Source organism: Ranitomeya variabilis, chromosome 1 (genome assembly GCF_051348905.1).
Source record: "Ranitomeya variabilis isolate aRanVar5 chromosome 1, aRanVar5.hap1, whole genome shotgun sequence".
In the NCBI taxonomy this organism is placed as follows: domain Eukaryota; kingdom Metazoa; phylum Chordata; class Amphibia; order Anura; family Dendrobatidae; genus Ranitomeya; species Ranitomeya variabilis.
In genome coordinates, this window is record NC_135232.1 from 1,129,523,491 (window position 1) to 1,129,542,690 (window position 19,200).

Sequence of the window (19,200 nt, forward strand, 5' to 3'; positions counted from 1 at the left end):
CAGTGTGATAGGATTGTGTCTAGAGCTGAACGACAAGGATTCAGACGTCAGAATGGGTTGTGTTTTTACTGCAGCGATTCTGCTCATGTTATTTCTGATTGCTCTAAGCGTGTCAAGAGAATCGCTAGTTCTGTTACCATCAGTACTGTACAACCTAAATTTCTGTTATCTGTGACCCTGATCTGCTCATTATGGTCATTTTCTGTCATGGCATTTGTGGATTCAGGCGCCGCTTTAAATTTAATGGACTTAGAATTTGCCAGACGTTGTGGGTTTCCCTTACAGCCTTTGCAGAGTCCTATCCCTTTGAGGGGCATTGATGCTACACCATTGGCAAAAAATAAACCTCAGTTTTGGACACAGTTAACCATGTGCATGGCGCCAGCCCATCAGGAAGATTGTCGTTTTCTGGTGTTGCATAATCTGCATGATGTTATTGTGCTGGGTTTTCCATGGTTACAGGTGCATAATCCAGTGTTGGATTGGAAATCTATGTCTGTGACTAGTTGGGGTTGTCAGGGGGTTCATGATGACGTTTCTTTGATGTCAATTTCCTCCTCCCCCTCTTCTGAAGTTCCTGAGTTTTTGTCAGATTTCCAGGATGTTTTTGATGAGCCCAAGTCCAGTTCCCTTCCACCGCATAGGGACTGTGATTGTGCTATTGACTTGATTCCAGGCTGTAAATTCCCTAAGGGCCGACTTTTCAACCTGTCTGTGCCAGAACATGCCGCCATGCGGAGTTATGTTAAGGAGTCTTTGGAGAAGGGGCATATTCGGCCATCTTCTTCTCCATTGGGAGCAGGTTTCTTTTTTGTTGCCAAGAAGGATGGCTCCTTGAGACCCTGTATTGATTATCGCCTCTTGAATAAGATCACGGTCAAATTCCAATACCCTTTGCCTTTGCTCTCTAATTTGTTTGCCAGGATTAAGGGTGCTAGTTGGTTTACTAAGATTGACCTTCGAGGGGCATATAATCTTGTTCATATTAAGCTGGGCAACGAATGGAAAACTGCGTTCAATACACCCGAGGGCCATTTTGAATATCTTGTGATGCCATTCGGACTCTCTAATGCTCCATCTGTGTTTCAGTCCTTCATGCATGATATATTTCGGAATTATCTTGATAAATTCATGATTGTATATTTGGATGATATTTTGATTTTTTCGGATGATTGGGAGTCTCATGTGAAACAAGTCAGGATGGTATTTCAGATCCTTCGTGATAATGCCTTGTTTGTGAAGGGGTCTAAGTGCCTTTTTAGAGTACAGAAGGTTTCTTTTTTGGGCTTCATTTTTTCTCCCTCATCTATAGAAATGGATCCGGTTAAGGTTCAGGCCATTCATGATTGGATCCAGCCCACATCCATGAAGAGTCTTCAGAAATTTTTGGGCTTTGCTAATTTTTATCGCCGTTTCATTGCCAACTTCTCCAGTGTGGTTAAACCCCTGACCGATTTGACGAAGAAAGGCGCTGATGTGACGAATTGGTCCTCTGCGGCCGTTTCTGCCTTTCAGGAGCTTAAACGCCGATTTACTTCTGCCCCTGTGTTGCGTCAGCCGGATGTTTCCCTTCCTTTTCAGGTTGAGGTTGACGCTTCTGAGATTGGGGCAGGGGCCGTTTTGTCTCAGAGGAATTCTGATGGTTCCTTGATGAAACCGTGTGCCTTCTTCTCTCGAAAATTTTCGCCTGCGGAACGCAATTATGATATCGGTAATCGTGAGTTGTTGGCTATGAAGTGGGCATTTGAGGAGTGGCGACATTGGCTTGAGGGGGCTAAACATCGTATTGTGGTCTTGACCGATCATAAGAATTTGATTTACCTCGAGTCTGCCAAACGGCTGAATCCTAGACAGGCCCGATGGTCCCTGTTTTTCTCCCGTTTTGATTTTGTTGTCTCGTATCTTCCGGGTTCTAAGAATGTTAAGGCTGATGCCCTCTCTAGGAGTTTTTTGCCTGATTCCCCTGGGGTCCTTGAGCCGGTCGGCATTCTGAAGGAGGGGGTGATTCTTTCTGCCATCTCCCCTGATTTACGACGGGTTCTTCAGGAATTTCAGGCTGATAAACCTGACCGCTGTCCAGTGGGGAAACTGTTTGTTCCTGATATATGGACTAGCAAAGTGATTTCTGAGGTTCACTGTTCTGTGTTGGCTGGCCCTCCTGGGATTTTTGGTACCAGAGATTTGGTTAGTAGGTCATTTTGGTGGCCTTCTTTGTCACGGGATGTGCGCTCCTTTGTGCAGTCCTGTGGGACTTGTGCGCGGGCCAAACCTTGCTGCTCACGCGCCAGTGGGTTGCTTTTGCCTTTGCCGGTCCCTGAGAGGCCTTGGACGCATATTTCTATGGATTTTATTTCAGATCTTCCAGTTTCCCAAAGGATGTCGGTTATCTGGGTGGTTTGTGACCGGTTTTCTAAGATGGTTCATTTGGTACCTTTGCCTAAATTACCTTCCTCTTCTGAGTTGGTTCCGTTGTTTTTTCAGCATGTGGTTCGTTTGAATGGCATTCCGGAGAATATTGTGTCCGATAGAGGTTCCCAGTTTGTTTCCAGGTTTTGGCGGGCCTTTTGTGCTAGGCTGGACATTGATTTGTATTTTTCTTCCGCATTTCATCCTCAGACAAATTGCCAAACCGAGCGAACTAACCAGACTTTGGAAACTTATTTGAGATGCTTTGTGTCTGCCGATCAGGATGCTTGGGTGGCTTTCTTACCATTGGCCGAGTTTGCCCTTAATAATCGGGCTAGTTCTGCTACCTTGGTTTCACCTTTTTTTTGTAATTCTGGGTTTCATCCTCGTTTTTCTTTGGGGCAGGTTGAGCCTTCTGATTGTCCTGGGGTGGACTCTGTGATTGACAGGTTGCAGCAAATTTGGGCTCATGTTGTGGACAATTTGGTCTTGTCTCAGGAGGAGGCTCAGCGTTTTGCTAACCGTCGGTGGCGTGTGGGTTCCCGGCTTCAGGTTGGGGATTTGGTCTGGTTGTCTTCCCATCATGTTCCTATGAAGGTTTCTTCCCCTAAGTTCAAGCCTCGGTTTATTGGTCCTTATAGGATTTCTGAGATTATCAATCCAGTGTCTTTTCGTTTGGCCCTTCCAGTCTCTTTTTCCATCCACAATGTTTTTCATAGATCTTTGTTGCGGAAATATGTGGTACCCGTCGTTCCCTCTGTTGATCCTCCTGCCCCGGTGTTGATTGATGGGGAGTTGGAGTATGTTGTTGAGAAGATCTTGGATTCTCATTTTTCAAGGCGGAGGCTTCAGTATCTTGTCAAGTGGAAGGGTTATGGCCAGGAGGATAATTCTTGGGTTGTTGCCTCTGATGTTCATGCTGACGATTTGGTTCGTGCCTTCCATTTGGCTCGTCCTGATCGGCCTGGGGGCTCTGATGAGGGTGACCCCTCCTCAAGGGGGGGGTACTGTTGTGAATTCTGTTCTTGGGCTTCCTCCGGTGGTTATAAGTGGTAGCGCTGCTGTCTGTCCTTCACAGCAGTTATCAGGTGTGTCCACTCTGGACTGGGCTATTTAGTCTGGCCTCACCCTTTAGTCAGTGCCAGTTGTCCATTGTATTCTGGAGGATTCACATCCCTTCATGGTTTCTCCTGCTTCCTGGTCTTTTCTCCAAGATAAGTTCTGCTTGTTTTGCAGCCCACATGTTGTGGGCCTCATTGTTCAGTGCATTTCATGTTTTTTCTTGTCCAGTTTAATCTGTGTAAGGATTTATGCAGTCAAGCTGGAATCTCTGGAGAGGCAGATATACCCTCCATATCTTTAGTTAGATGTGGAGTTTTTTTTGTATTTTCTGTGGTGGATATTTCCTAGTATTTTAATACTAACCGCATAGTTCTCTGTGCTATCTTTCCTATTTAGCTAGATTGGCCTCCTTTGCTAAATCCTGTTTTCAGCCTGTGTATGTTTTTTCCTCTCCTCTCACAGTCAATATTTGTGGGGGGCTGCCTATCCTTTGGGAATTTTCTCTGAGGTGAGATAGTTTTCCCTTTTCTATCTATAGGGTTAATTAGTCCTCTGGCTGTGTCGAGGTGTCTATGATCAGTAGGTACATCCCACGGCTACTTCTAGTTGCGGTGTTAAGTTCAGAGTCCGCGGTCAGTATAGATACGATCTTCTCCAGAGTACGTCCAATGCTACTCCTGGGCCACCAGATCATAACAGGCAGTATTATAGTAGTTATATTCTTGTACATAGGGGCAGTATTATAGTAGTTATATTCTTGTACATAGGGGCAGTATTATAGTAGTTATATTCTTGTACATAAGGGGCAGTATTATAGTAGTTATATTCTTGTACATAGGAGCAGTATTATAGTAGTTATATTCTTGTACATAGGAGCAGTATTATAGTAGTTATATTTTTGTACATAGAAGCAGCATTATAGTAGTTATATTCTTGTACATAGGGGCAGTATTATAGTAGTTTTATTCTTGTACATAGGAGCAGTATTATAGTAGTTATATTCTTGTACATAGGAGCAGTATTATAGTAGTTATATTTTTGTACGTAGGGGCAGTTTTATAGTACTGATATTCTTGTACATGGGGCAGTCTCCAGGATAACCATGACTCCTTTGTCTTTTCATCTTTTTTTCTGGAGTACCCTCTCCTCGTACCCCTCTCTAACTTTCTTTTTTTACTATACAGATAACTTTGCGGTTAAATCAGTTTAACAGATCATTGTGCATCCATTCACTCATATAACTCAGAGTATTTTTATACAATTATGAGACATGGACGGAAGGTATTAGGTGCTGAATAGCAAAGAATTAAACAAGGGGAACACACAGATTTCAGTGCAAGAGTTATAGGCACGCAAGTCTTTATTACTGGCACTGACGTATACAACGTAGTCATCGAATAGTGCAAGTCCAGCATACAGAACTTATTTTTAGGACTTATAATTTGAAGGGTCACAAGACCAGAAACAAATGAGAGAGGAAAGAAAACTTCTAAGGTCTTCTGTAGACCTTAGGTCAAGTTCAGATGAGTGTAAACAAAATCGTCCATTTTTCATCCAATAAAAAACAGATGCGTCTTCATCCTTATTGCCATCCATTTGAAATTAGCATGATCATAGCACAGATCCTGGGCAAATGGGGAAGGACTATACAGACATTACAGCACAGGATCGCAGCTGATTCTATCTATGAGGGAAAATATTTCACTGCCTAGTTTTAAGTAATGTTTTACCTCAAAGAAAGAATCAGCTGCAATGTCTGTATTCTCTTTTGCATCCTCCCCTTCCCAGGAGCAGTGGTATGATCAGACCATGTTCCTGTACAGTCAGACACAGCCATTACACAGTACACAGCAGGGGTACATAAAACATTATTATTCCAAGATCTATTGAATAAAAGGTTGATTAAAATTAGCTTTATTTATGGGTAGACTCCTTTAAGTCTACCAGTTTTTAGACTTCATAAATGTTTGATTGGCAGGTCGGAGGAAAAATAAACTTACCAGTTACCAGTTGCGACACTGTTAGAACATCCTGCAGCATGATTTCTTACAGATTATCATACCTAGTATAGTGGTGGTCAGGTGGTCAGTGCAGGGGCCATCACAGATCAGCAGTTCCCAGTAGAATACAGTTTGTACAGCAGAGTCGTTTTCCATCTTCAGAGTGACTGGGTACATCTCTATTCTGTAGAGTGTAAGCTCTTATAGTCAGTGGGGTCCTCTCTCTCCTGTAGAGTGTAAGCTCTTATGGTCAGTGGGGTCCTCTCTCTCTCCTGTAGAGTGTAAGCTCTTATAGTCAGTGGGGTCCTCTCTCTCCTGTAGAGTGTAAGCTCTTATGGTCAGTGGGGTCCTCTCTCTCCTGTAGAGTGTAAGCTCTTATGGTCAGCGGGGTCCTCTCTCTCCTGTAGAGTGTAAGCTCTTATGGTCAGTGGGGTCCTCTCTCTCCTGTAGAGTGTAAGCTCTTATGGTCAGTGGGGTCCTCTCTCTTCTGTAGAGTGTAAGCTCTTATGGTCAGTGGGGTCCTCTCTCTCTCTCCTGTAGAGTGTAAGCTCTTATGTCAGCGGGGTCCTCTCTCTCCTGTAGAGTGTAAGCTCTTATGGTCAGTGGGGTCCTCTCTCTCCTGTAGAGTGTAAGCTCTTATGGTCAGTGGGGTCCTCTCTCTCCTGTAGAGTGTAAGCTCTTATGGTCAGCGGAGTCCTCTCTCTCCTGTAGAGTGTAAGCTCTTATGGTCAGCGGGGTCCTCTCTCTCCTGTAGAGTGTAAGCTCTTATGGTCAGTGGGGTCCTCTCTCTCCTGTAGAGTGTAAGCTCTTATGGTCAGCAGGGTGCTCTCTCTCCTGTAGAGTGTAAGCTCTTTGGTCAGCGGGGTCCTCTCTCTCCTGTAGAGTGTAAGCTCTTATGGTCAGTGGGGTCCTCTCTCCTGTAGAGTGTAAGCTCTTATGGTCAGTGTTGTCCTCTCTCTCCTGTAGAGTGTAAGCTCTTCTGGTCAGCGGGGTCCTCTCTCTCCTGTAGAGTGTAAGCTCTTATGGTCAGTGGGGTCTTCTCTCTCCTGTAGAGTGTAAGCTCTTATGGTCAGCATGGTCCTCTCTCTCCTGTAGAGTGTAAGCTCTTATGGTCAGTGGGGTCTTCTCTCTCCTGTAGAGTGTAAGCTCTTATGGTCAGTGGGGTCTTCTCTCTCCTGTAGAGTGTAAGCTCTTATGGTCAGTGGGTTGCTCTCTATTCTCTACTTCACCTTTATTTTGTAAGCAATTGTAAGCTTTTCAGTAGTGAAATGTATGCTAATTTACTCACAGTGAATCACATTTTTTGGGAACATTTGGAAAAGTCAAATTTCAAAAAGATTCAAAAGAATGGAAATGCAAGAGTCTTCCAGATCTTTGAATTACAATGTCACTTGCTGACATACAGTACCCCTGAAACTTAAAAAGTCTATTTTGTAAGTACACTCTCAGGTAAATAGTCTACTTTTCTGGTGATCAGTATGGATCAAACCGATCCAACAGTCATCACCTATCCAGTGGATACATGATTGATAACATATACAAGAATAGCCTAATTAAAAATATTAAATCATGGGGTAGTTAACGCTGCTCAGACAAAGACCTCCTAGAATAATATTCTGTTACTAGATGGTGGCCCTATTCTAACGCATCGGGTATTCTAGAATATGTATGCGTAGTGTATAGCACAGGCCACGTAGTATATTGCGCAGCCCACGCAGTACATTGCGCAGCTCACAAAGTACATTGCGCAGCCCACTCAGTACTGTCATGATCTCAATGGCAAGAGATCATAGCATCAGCATATATAGGAACTAGCTCTTGGAAGATGGAAACTGAGCTGACCATGAACTAAACCTAACGCACAACTAGCAGTGGCCGGGTAGCATGCCTACGTTGATTCTAGATGCCCAGCACCAGCCGGAGGACTAAATAAAGCTAGCAGAGGAAAATATTAGTCCTAGCTCACCTCTAGAGAAATACCCCGAAAGGAGACAGAGGCCCCCCACATGTATTGGCGGTGAATCAAGATGAAATAACAAACGTAGTATGAAAATAGGTTTAGCAAATTTGAGGTCCACTTACTACATAGCAGAAGACAGAAAGGACACTTTCATGGTCAGCTAAAAACCCTATCAAAACACCATCCAGAAATTACTTTAAAACTCTGGCATTAACTCATAACACCAGAGTGGCAATTCCTGTTCACAAGAGCTTTCCAGACACAGTAACGAAACTACAGCTGTGAACTGGAACAAAAATGCAAAAACAAACATGGACAAGAGTCCAACTTATCTAGTAGTTGTCTAGGAGCAGGAACAAGCACAGAGAGGCTTCTGATAACATTGTTGACCGGCAAGCAACTAACAGAGCAGCAAGGTTATATAGCGACTCCCACATCTTGATGGGAACAGGTGAACAGAGAAGATGAAGACACCAGTTCAATTCCACCAGTAGCCACCGGGGGAGCCCAGAATCCAAATTCACAACAGTACCCCCCCCTCAAGGAGGGGGCACCGAACCCTCACCCGAACCACCAGGGCGATCAGGATGGGCCCTATGAAAGGCACGAACAAGATCAGAGGCATGAACATCAGATGCATTCACCCAAGAATTATCCTCCTGGCCGTATCCCTTCCACTTGACCAGATACTGGAGTCTCCGTCTGGAAACACGAGAGTCTAAGATTTTCTCCACAACGTACTCCAACTCACCCTCAACCAACACCGGAGCAGGAGGCTCAACGGAAGGCACAACCGGTACCTCATACCTGCGCAATAATGACCGATGAAAAACGTTATGAATAGAAAAGGATGCAGGGAGGTCCAAACGGAAGGAAACAGGGTTAAGAATCTCCAATATCTTATACGGGCCGATGAACCGAGGCTTAAACTTAGGAGAAGAGACCCTCATAGGGACAAAACGAGAAGACAACCACACCAAGTCCCCAACATGAAGACGAGGACCAACACGACGACGGCGGTTAGCAAAAAGCTGAGTCTTCTCCTGGGACAACCTCAAATTGTCCACCACCTGCCCCCAGATCTGATGCAATCTCTCCACCACAGCATCCACTCCAGGACAATCCGAAGATTCCACATGACCAGAGGAAAATCGAGGATGAAACCCCGAATTACAGAAAAACGGGGACACCAAAGTGGCAGAGCTGGCCCGATTATTGAGAGCGAACTCCGCCAATGGCAAAAAAGCAACCCAATCATCCTGGTCAGCAGACACAAAACACCTCAGATATGTCTCCAGGGTCTCATTAATCCGCTCAGTCTGGCCATTCGTCTGAGGATGGAAAGCGGACGAAAAAGATAAATCTATGCCCATCCTAGCACAGAATGCCCGCCAAAATCTAGACACGAATTGGGTCCCTCTGTCAGAAACGATATTCTCAGGAATACCATGCAAACGAACAACATTTTGAAAAAACAGAGGAACCAACTCGGAAGAAGAAGGCAACTTGGGCAGAGGAACCAAATGGACCATCTTAGAGAAACGGTCACACACCACCCAGATGACAGACATCTTCTGAGAAACAGGCAGATCTGAAATAAAATCCATCGAGATGTGCGTCCAAGGTCTCTTAGGAATAGGCAAGGGCAACAACAATCCACTAGCCCGAGAACAACAAGGCTTGGCCCGAGCACAAACGTCACAAGACTGCACAAAGCCTCGCACATCTCGTGACAGGGAAGGCCACCAGAAGGACCTTGCCACCAAATCCCTGGTACCAAAAATGCCAGGATGACCTGCCAACGCAGAAGAATGAACCTCAGAGATGACTCTACTGGTCCAATCATCAGGAACAAACAGTTTATCAGGTGGGCAACGATCAGGTCTATCCGCCTGAAACTCCTGCAAGGCCCGCCGCAGGTCTGGAGAAACGGCTGACAATACCACTCCATCCTTAAGGATACCTGTGGGCTCAGAGTTACCAGGCGAGTCAGGCTCAAAACTCCTAGAAAGGGCATCCGCCTTAACATTCTTAGAACCCGGTAGGTATGACACCACAAAATTAAACCGAGAGAAAAATAATGACCAGCGCGCCTGTCTAGGATTCAGGCGCCTGGCAGTCTCAAGATAAACCAAATTTTTGTGGTCAGTCAAAACCACCACCTGATGTCTGGCCCCCTCAAGCCAATGGCGCCACTCCTCAAAAGCCCACTTCATGGCCAAAAGCTCCCGATTCCCAACATCATAATTCCGCTCAGCGGGCGAAAATTTACGGGAAAAGAAGGCACAAGGCCTCATCACGGAGCAGTCAGAACTTTTCTGCGACAACACTGCCCCAGCTCCGATCTCAGAAGCGTCGACCTCAACCTGAAAAGGTAGAGCAACATCAGGCTGACGCAACACAGGGGCAGAGGAAAAACGGCGCTTAAGCTCCCGAAAGGCCTCCACAGCATCAGGGGACCAATCAGCAACATCAGCACCCTTCTTAGTCAAATCGGTCAATGGCTTAGCAATATCCGAAAAACCAGCAATAAATCGACGATAAAAGTTAGCAAAGCCCAAAAATTTCTGAAGACTCTTAAGAGAAGAGGGCTGCGTCCAATCACAAATAGCTTGAACCTTGACAGGATCCATTTCAATGGAAGAGGGGGAAAAAATATATCCCAAAAAGGAAATCCTCTGTACCCCAAAAACACACTTAGAACCCTTCACACACAAAGAATTAGACCGCAAAACCTGAAAAACCCTCCTGACTTGCTGGACATGAGAGTCCCAGTCATCCGAAAAAATCAGAATATCATCCAGATACACAATCATAAATTTATCCAAATAATCGCGAAAAATATCATGCATAAAGGACTGGAAAACTGACGGAGCATTTGAAAGACCAAAAGGCATCACTAAATACTCAAAGTGGCCCTCGGGCGTATTAAATGCGGTTTTCCACTCATCCCCCTGCCTGATTCGCACCAAATTATACGCCCCACGAAGGTCAATCTTAGAGAACCACTTGGCCCCCTTTATGCGAGCAAACAAATCAGTCAGCAACGGCAATGGGTATTGATATTTAACAGTGATTTTATTCAAAAGCCGATAATCAATACATGGTCTCAAAGAGCCGTCTTTTTTTGACACAAAGAAAAAACCGGCTCCTAAGGGAGATGACGATGGACGAATATGTCCCTTTTCCAAGGACTCCTTTATATATTCACGCATAGCAGCATGTTCAGGCACAGACAGATTAAATAAACGACCCTTTGGGTATTTACTACCCGGGATTAAATCTATGGCACAATCGCACTCTCGGTGCGGAGGTAACGAATCAAGCTTGGATTCTTCAAAGACGTCACGATAGTCAGACAGGAACTCAGGAATTTCAGAGGGAATAGATGATGAAATGGAAACCACAGGTACATCCCCATGAGCCCCCTTACATCCCCAGCTCAACACAGACATAGCTTTCCAGTCGAGGACTGGGTTGTGAGATTGCAGCCAAGGCAATCCTAGCACCAAATCATCATGTAGATTATACAGCACCAGAAAGCGAATAATCTCCTGGTGATCCGGATTAATACGCATAGTTACTTGTGTCCAGTATTGTGGTTTATTATTAGCCAATGGGGTGGAGTCAATCCCCTTCAGAGGAATAGGAGTCTCCAAAGGCTCTAAATCATACCCACAGCGTTTGGCAAAGGACCAATCCATAAGACTCAAAGCGGCGCCAGAGTCGACATAGGCGTCCGTGGTAATAGATGACAAAGAGCAAATCAGGGTCACAGATAGAATAAACTTAGACGGTAAGGTGCAAATGGAAACAGATTTACCAAGCTTTTTAGTGCGCTTAGAGCATGCTGATATAACATGAGTAGAATCACCACAATAGAAACACAACCCATTTTTCCGTCTAAAATTCTGCCGCTCGCTTCGGGACAGAATTCTATCACACTGCATACTCTCTGGCGATTTCTCAGTGGACACCGCCAGATGGTGCACTGGTTTGCGCTCCCGCAAACGCCTATCGATCTGAATAGCCATTGTCATGGACTCATTCAGACCCGCAGGCACAGGGAACCCCACCATAACATCCTTAATGGCATCAGAGAGACCCTCTCTGAAAGTCGCCGCCAGGGCGCACTCATTCCACTGAGTAAGCACAGACCATTTACGGAATCTTTGGCAGTAAATTTCCGCTTCATCTTGCCCCTGAGATAGGGACATCAAAGTTTTTTCTGCCTGAAGCTCCAAATGAGGTTCGTCATAAAGCAACCCCAAGGCCAGAAAAAACGCATCCACATTGAGCAACGCAGGATCCCCTGGTGTCAATGAAAAAGCCCAGTCTTGAGGGTCGCCCCGGAGCAAGGAAATCACAATCCTGACCTGCTGTGCAGGGTCTCCGGCAGAGCGAGATTTCAGGGACAAAAATAATTTGCAATTATTTCGAAAATTCTGAAACCCAGATCTATTCCCCGAGAAAAATTCCGGCAAAGGAATTCTCGGCTCAGATACAGGTGCATGACAAACAAAATCTTGCAAATTTTGTACCTTCGTGGCGAGATTATTCAAACCTGCAGTTACACTCTGAAGATCCATTGCAAACAGGTGAACACAGAGCCATTCAAAGGAGAGAAAAAAAAAAAAAAAAATTTCAGCAGACTACTTATTTCTCTCCTTTCTCAGCCAAGGATTTTAACCCTTTAGTGGGCCGGTCAAACTGTCATGATCTCAATGGCAAGAGATCATAGCATCAGCATATATAGGAACTAGCTCTTGGAAGATGGAAACTGAGCTGACCATGAACTAAACCTAACGCACAACTAGCAGTGGCCGGGTAGCATGCCTACGTTGATTCTAGATGCCCAGCACCAGCCGGAGGACTAAATAAAGCTAGCAGAGGAAAATATTAGTCCTAGCTCACCTCTAGAGAAATACCCCGAAAGGAGACAGAGGCCCCCCACATGTATTGGCGGTGAATCAAGATGAAATAACAAACGTAGTATGAAAATAGGTTTAGCAAATTTGAGGTCCACTTACTACATAGCAGAAGACAGAAAGGACACTTTCATGGTCAGCTAAAAACCCTATCAAAACACCATCCAGAAATTACTTTAAAACTCTGGCATTAACTCATAACACCAGAGTGGCAATTCCTGTTCACAAGAGCTTTCCAGACACAGTAACGAAACTACAGCTGTGAACTGGAACAAAAATGCAAAAACAAACATGGACAAGAGTCCAACTTATCTAGTAGTTGTCTAGGAGCAGGAACAAGCACAGAGAGGCTTCTGATAACATTGTTGACCGGCAAGCAACTAACAGAGCAGCAAGGTTATATAGCGACTCCCACATCTTGATGGGAACAGGTGAACAGAGAAGATGAAGACACCAGTTCAATTCCACCAGTAGCCACCGGGGGAGCCCAGAATCCAAATTCACAACACAGTACATTGCGCAGCCCACGTAGTATATTGCGCAGCCCACATAGTATATTGCACAGCCCTCGTAGTACATTGCGCAGCCCACGCAGTACATTGCGCAGCTCACAAAGTACATTGCGCAGCCCACAAAGTACATTGCGCAGCCCATATAGTACATTGCACAGCCCACGTAGTATATTGTGCAGCCCACGTAGTATATTGCGCAGCCCACGTAGTACATTGCGCAGCCCACATTGTATATTGCGCAGCCCCGTAGTACATTGCGCAGCCCACGTAGTATATTGCGCAGCCCACATAGTATATTGCACAGCCCTCGTAGTATATTGTGCAGCCTGTTGTGAATTTGGATTCTGGGCTCCCCCGGTGGCCGCTTGTGGAATTGGACTTGTCATCCTTTTTCCTGTTTCACCTGTTTCCATTAGTAGTGGGTGTCGCTATTTAAGCTCATTTCTCTGGTGGTTTCTTGCCGGTCAACAATGTTATCTGATGCCTCTCAGTGCTTGTTCCTGCTTCTGACAACTACTAGATAAGTTGGACTTTTGTCCATGTTTCGTTTTGCCTATTTGTTCCAGTTCACAGCTGAAGTTTTGTTACTGTGTCTGGAAAGCTCTCGTTGATCAGGGATTGCTACTCTGGTGTTATGAGTTAATGCCAGAGTTTAAGGTAATCTCTGGATGGTGTTTTGTTAGTATACTTTCACTATCTGTCTTCTGCTATCTAGTAAGCGGACCTCAAATTTGCTAAGACTATTTTCCTGCTGCGTTTGTTGTTTCATCTGAACTCACCGTCATTATATGTGGGGGGCTACTGTCTTCTTTGGAATATTTCTCTAGAGGTGAGCCAGGTCTTATATTTCCCTCTGCTAGCTATTTAGGTCTTAGGCCAGAGCTGGGCATCTAGCAATAAATAGGAAATGCTACCTGGCTATTTCTAGTTGCGCGGCAGGCTTAGTTCATGGTCAGTATAGTTCCATCTTCCGAGAGCTTGTCCCTCTATAGGCTTGCTATGATCTCTGCCTGCAGAGATCATGACAGTTTGACCGGCCAATAAAGTGTTAAAGACCCAGGTTGAGAAAGGAGAGTTATAAGAAGTCTGCTGGAATTGTTTTTTTTTTTTTTTTCCTCCAGTTTGCCTTGCTGCAGTCTTTTTTCTCTCTCTCCTCCTAATCTCTGTATGGCTCTGTGTGCACCTGACAATAATGGATCTTCAGAGTGTAACTGCGGGTTTGAATAATCTCATCACGAAAGTACAAAATTTACAAGATTTTGTGGTACATGCTCCAGTATCTGAGCCGAGAATTCCTTTGCCGGAGTTCTTCACAGGGAATAGAGCTAGCTTCCAGAATTTCCGAAATAATTGTAAGCTTTATTTGTCCCTGAAGTCTCGTTCAGCTGGAGACCCTGCTCAGCAGGTTAGGATTGTGATTTCCTTGCTCAGGGGTGACCCTCAAGATTGGGCCTTCTCATTGCCAGCAGGGGATCCTGCGTTGCGCGATGTGGATGCGTTTTTTCTGGCCTTGGGCTTGCTTTATGAGGAACCTCATTTGGAACTTCAGGCAGAAAAAACTTTGATGGCACTATCTCAGGGGCAAGACGAAGCTGAGGTTTACTGCCAAAAATTCCGTAAATGGTCTGTGCTTACTCAGTGGAATGAGTGCGCCTTGGCGGCAACTTTCAGAGAAGGTCTCTCTGATGCCGTTAAGGATGTTATGGTGGGGTTCCCTGTGCCTACAGGTCTGAATGAGTCCATGACAATGGCTATTCAGATTGATAGGCGTCTGCGGGAGCGCAAACCGGTGCACCATCTGGCGGTGTCTATGGAAAAGACGCCAGAAAGTATGCAGTGTGATAGAATTCTGTCCAGGAGCGAGCGACAGAATTTTAGACGGAAGAATGGATTGTGCTTCTATTGTGGGGATTCTACTCATGTTATATCAGCATGCTCTAGGCGTACAAAGAAGCTTGATAAGTCTGTTTCCATTGGCACCATTCAGTCTAAGTTTATTTTGTCTGTAACCCTGATTTGCTCTTTGTCATCCATTGCCACGGACGCCTATGTTGACTCTGGCGCCGCTCTGAGTCTTATGGATTGGTCCTTTGCCAATCGTTGTGGTTTTGATTTAGAGCCTTTGGAGACTCTTATTCCTCTGAAGGGGATTGACTCCACCCCATTGGCTAATAATAAACCACAATACTGGACACAAGTAACCATGCGTATCAATCCGGATCACCAGGAGATTATTCGTTTCCTGGTGCTGTATAATTTACATGACGATTTGGTGCTGGGATTGCCATGGTTGCAGTCTCACAATCCAGTCTTGGACTGGAGAGCAATGTCTGTGTTGAGCTGGGGATGTAAGGGTATTCATGGGGACTTACCTTTGGTTTCTATTTCGTCGTCCATTCCCTCTGAAGTCCCTGAGTTCCTCTCAGATTATCAAGACGTCTTTGACGAACCCAAGCTTGGGTCGTTACCTCCGCACCGTGAGTGCGATTGTGCCATAGATTTGATACCGGGTTGCAAATATCCAAAGGGTCGTTTGTTTAATCTGTCTGTGCCGGAACATGCTGCTATGCGGGAATATATAAAGGAGTCTTTGGAAAAGGGACATATTCGTCCATCTTCTTCTCCCTTGGGAGCTGGGTTTTTCTTTGTCTCAAAAAAGGACGGCTCTTTGAGACCATGTATTGATTATCGGCTTCTGAATAAGATCACTGTTAAGTACCAATACCCATTGCCATTGCTTACTGATTTGTTTGCTCGTATAGAGGGTGCTAAGTGGTTCTCTAAAATTGATCTTCGTGGGGCGTATAATTTGGTGCGGATCAGGCAGGGGGATGAGTGGAAGACCGCATTTAATACGCCCGAGGGCCACTTTGAGTATTTGGTCATGCCTTTTGGTCTTTCTAATGCCCCTTCAGTCTTCCAGTCTTTTATGCATGATATTTTCCGCGATTTTCTGGATAAATTTATGATAATATATCTGGATGATATTCTGATTTTTTCTGATGACTGGGACTCTCATGTCCAGCAGGTCAGGAGAGTTTTTCAGGTTCTGCGGTCTAATTCTTTATGTGTGAAGGGGTCTAAGTGCGTTTTGGGGTCCAGAAAATTTCCTTTTTGGGGTATATTTTTTCTCCCTCTTCCATTGAGATGGATCCCGTCAAGGTGCAAGCTATTTGTGACTGGACTCAGCCCTCCTCTCTTAAGGGTCTTCAGAGATTTTTGGGCTTTGCCAACTTTTACCGCCGATTTATTGCTGGTTTTTCGGATGTCGTTAAACCACTGACTGATTTGACCAGACATGGCGCTGATGTTGCTAATTGGTCCCCTCATGCTGTAGAGGCCTTTCAGGAGCTTAAGCACCGTTTTGCCTCTGCCCCTGTGTTACGTCAGCCTGATGTGAATCTGCCTTTTCAGGTTGAGGTTGACGCTTCGGAGATCGGAGCTGGGGCAGTGTTGTCGCAGAAAGGTTCCGACTGCTCCGTCATTAGGCCTTGTGCCTTCTTTTCTCGCAAATTTTCGCCCGCAGAGCGGAATTATGATGTTGGGAATAGGGAGCTTTTGGCCATGAAGTGGGCGTTTGAGGAGTGGCGCCATTGGCTAGAGGGGGCTAAGCATCGGGTGGTGGTATTGACTGACCACAAAAATTTGATTTATCTTGAGACTGCCAGGCGCCTGAATCCTAGACAGGCGCGCTGGTCTTTATTTTTTTCTCGCTTTAATTTTGTGGTGTCATACCTACCGGGTTCTAAGAATGTTAAGGCAGATGCCCTTTCTAGGAGTTTTGACCCGGACTCTCCTGGTAATGCTGAACCCACAGGTATCCTTAGGGAGGGAGTAATTTTGTCGGCCGTTTCTCCTGATCTGCGGCGGTCCTTGCAAGAGTTTCAGGCGGATAGACCGGATCGTTGTCCGCCTGATAGACTGTTTGTTCCGGATGATTGGACCAGTAGAGTCATCTCTGAGGTACATTCTTCTGCATTGGCAGGTCATCCCGGAATTTTTGGTACCAGGGATTTGGTGGCAAGATCCTTCTGGTGGCCTTCCCTGTCACGAGATGTGCGAGTCTTTGTGCAGTCATGTGACATTTGTGCTCGGGCCAAGTCTTGTAGTTCTCGGGCTAGCGGACTGCTGTTGCCCTTGCCTATTCCTAAGAGGCCTTGGACACACATCTCGATGGATTTTATTTCAGATCTGCCTGTTTCCCAGAAGATGTCTGTCATCTGGGTGGTCTGTGACCGTTTCTCTAAAATGGTCCATTTGGTTCCTCTGCCCAAGTTGCCTTCTTCTTCTGAGTTGGTTCCTCTGTTTTTTCAGAATGTTGTCCGATTGCACGGTATTCCTGAGAATATTGTTTCTGACAGAGGTACCCAATTTGTGTCTAGATTTTGGCGGGCATTCTGTGCTAGGATGGGCATAGATTTGTCTTTTTCATCTGCTTTTCACCCTCAGACTAATGGCCAGACCGAGCGGACTAATCAGACCCTGGAGACATATCTGAGGTGTTTTGTCTCTGCTGACCAGGATGATTGGGTTGCTTTTTTGCCATTGGCAGAGTTCGCCCTCAATAATCGGGCCAGCTCTTCCACCTTGGTGTCCCCGTTTTTCTGTAATTCGGGGTTTCACCCTCGATTTTCCTCCGGTCAGGTGGAATCCTCGGATTGTCCTGGAGTGGATGCGGTGGTGGAGAGATTGCATCACATCTGGGGGCAGGTTATGGACAATTTGAAGTTGTCCCAGGAGAAGACTCAGCGTTTTGCCAACCGTCATCGTCGTGTTGGTTCTCGGCTTTGTGTTGGAGATTTGGTGTGGTTGTCTTCTCGTTTTGTCCCTATGAGGGTCTCTTCTCCTAAGTTTAAACCTCGGTTCATCGGCCCTTATAGAATATTGGAGATTCTTAATCCTGTTTCTTTCCGTTTGGACCTCCCTGCGTCCTTTTCCATTCATAACGTTTTTCATCGGTCGTTATTGCGCAGGTATGAGGTACCTGTTGTACCTTCAGTTGAGCCTCCTGCTCCGGTGTTGGTTGAGGGTGAGTTGGAGTACGTTGTGGAGAAAATTTTGGACTCTCGTGTTTCCAGACGGAGACTCCAGTATCTGGTCAATTGGAAGGGTTACGGCCAGGAGGATAATTCTTGGGTCAATGCATCTGATGTTCATGCTTCTGATCTTGTTCGTGCCTTCCATAGGGCTCATCCTGGTCGCCCTGGTGGATCTGGTGAGGGTTCGGTGCCCCCTCCTTGAGGGGGGGGTACTGTTGTGAATTTGGATTCTGGGCTCCCCCGGTGGCCGCTTGTGGAATTGGACTTGTCATCCTTTTTCCTGTTTCACCTGTTTCCATTAGTAGTGGGTGTCGCTATTTAAGCTCATTTCTCTGGTGGTTTCTTGCCGGTCAACAATGTTATCTGATGCCTCTCAGTGCTTGTTCCTGCTTCTGACAACTACTAGATAAGTTGGACTTTTGTCCATGTTTCGTTTTGCCTATTTGTTCCAGTTCACAGCTGAAGTTTTGTTACTGTGTCTGGAAAGCTCTCGTTGATCAGGGATTGCTACTCTGGTGTTATGAGTTAATGCCAGAGTTTAAGGTAATCTCTGGATGGTGTTTTGTTAGTGTTTTTCTGCTGACCATGAAAGTATACTATCTGTCTTCTGCTATCTAGTAAGCGGACCTCAAATTTGCTAAGACTATTTTCCTGCTGCGTTTGTTGTTTCATCTGAACTCACCGTCATTATATGTGGGGGGCTACTGTCTTCTTTGGAATATTTCTCTAGAGGTGAGCCAGGTCTTATATTTCCCTCTGCTAGCTATTTAGGTCTTAGGCCAGAGCTGGGCATCTAGCAATAAATAGGAAATGCTACCTGGCTATTTCTAGTTGCGCGGCAGGCTTAGTTCATGGTCAGTATAGTTCCATCTTCCGAGAGCTTGTCCCTCTATAGGCTTGCTATGATCTCTGCCTGCAGAGATCATGACAGCAGCCCACGTTATAGCAATGTGGGCATGATATCCCTGTTAAAAAAAGAATTAAAATAAAAAATAGTTATATACTCACCTTCCGTTGGCCCCTGGATCCAGGAAGCGGTTACCGATGCTCCTCGTGCGCTCCGGTCTGAAGAGTGCATTGCGGTCTCGCGAGATGATGATGTAGTGGTCTCGCGAGACCGCTACGTCATCATCTCGTGAGATTGCAATGCATGGAGCGGTTACCGGAGCGTTGCGAGGAGTGGGAAAGGCGCCGAAAGGTGAGTATATGATGATTTTTTATTTTTTATTATTTTTAACATTAGATTGTTTTACTATTGAAGCTGCATAGGCAGCCTCAATAGTAAAAAAGTTG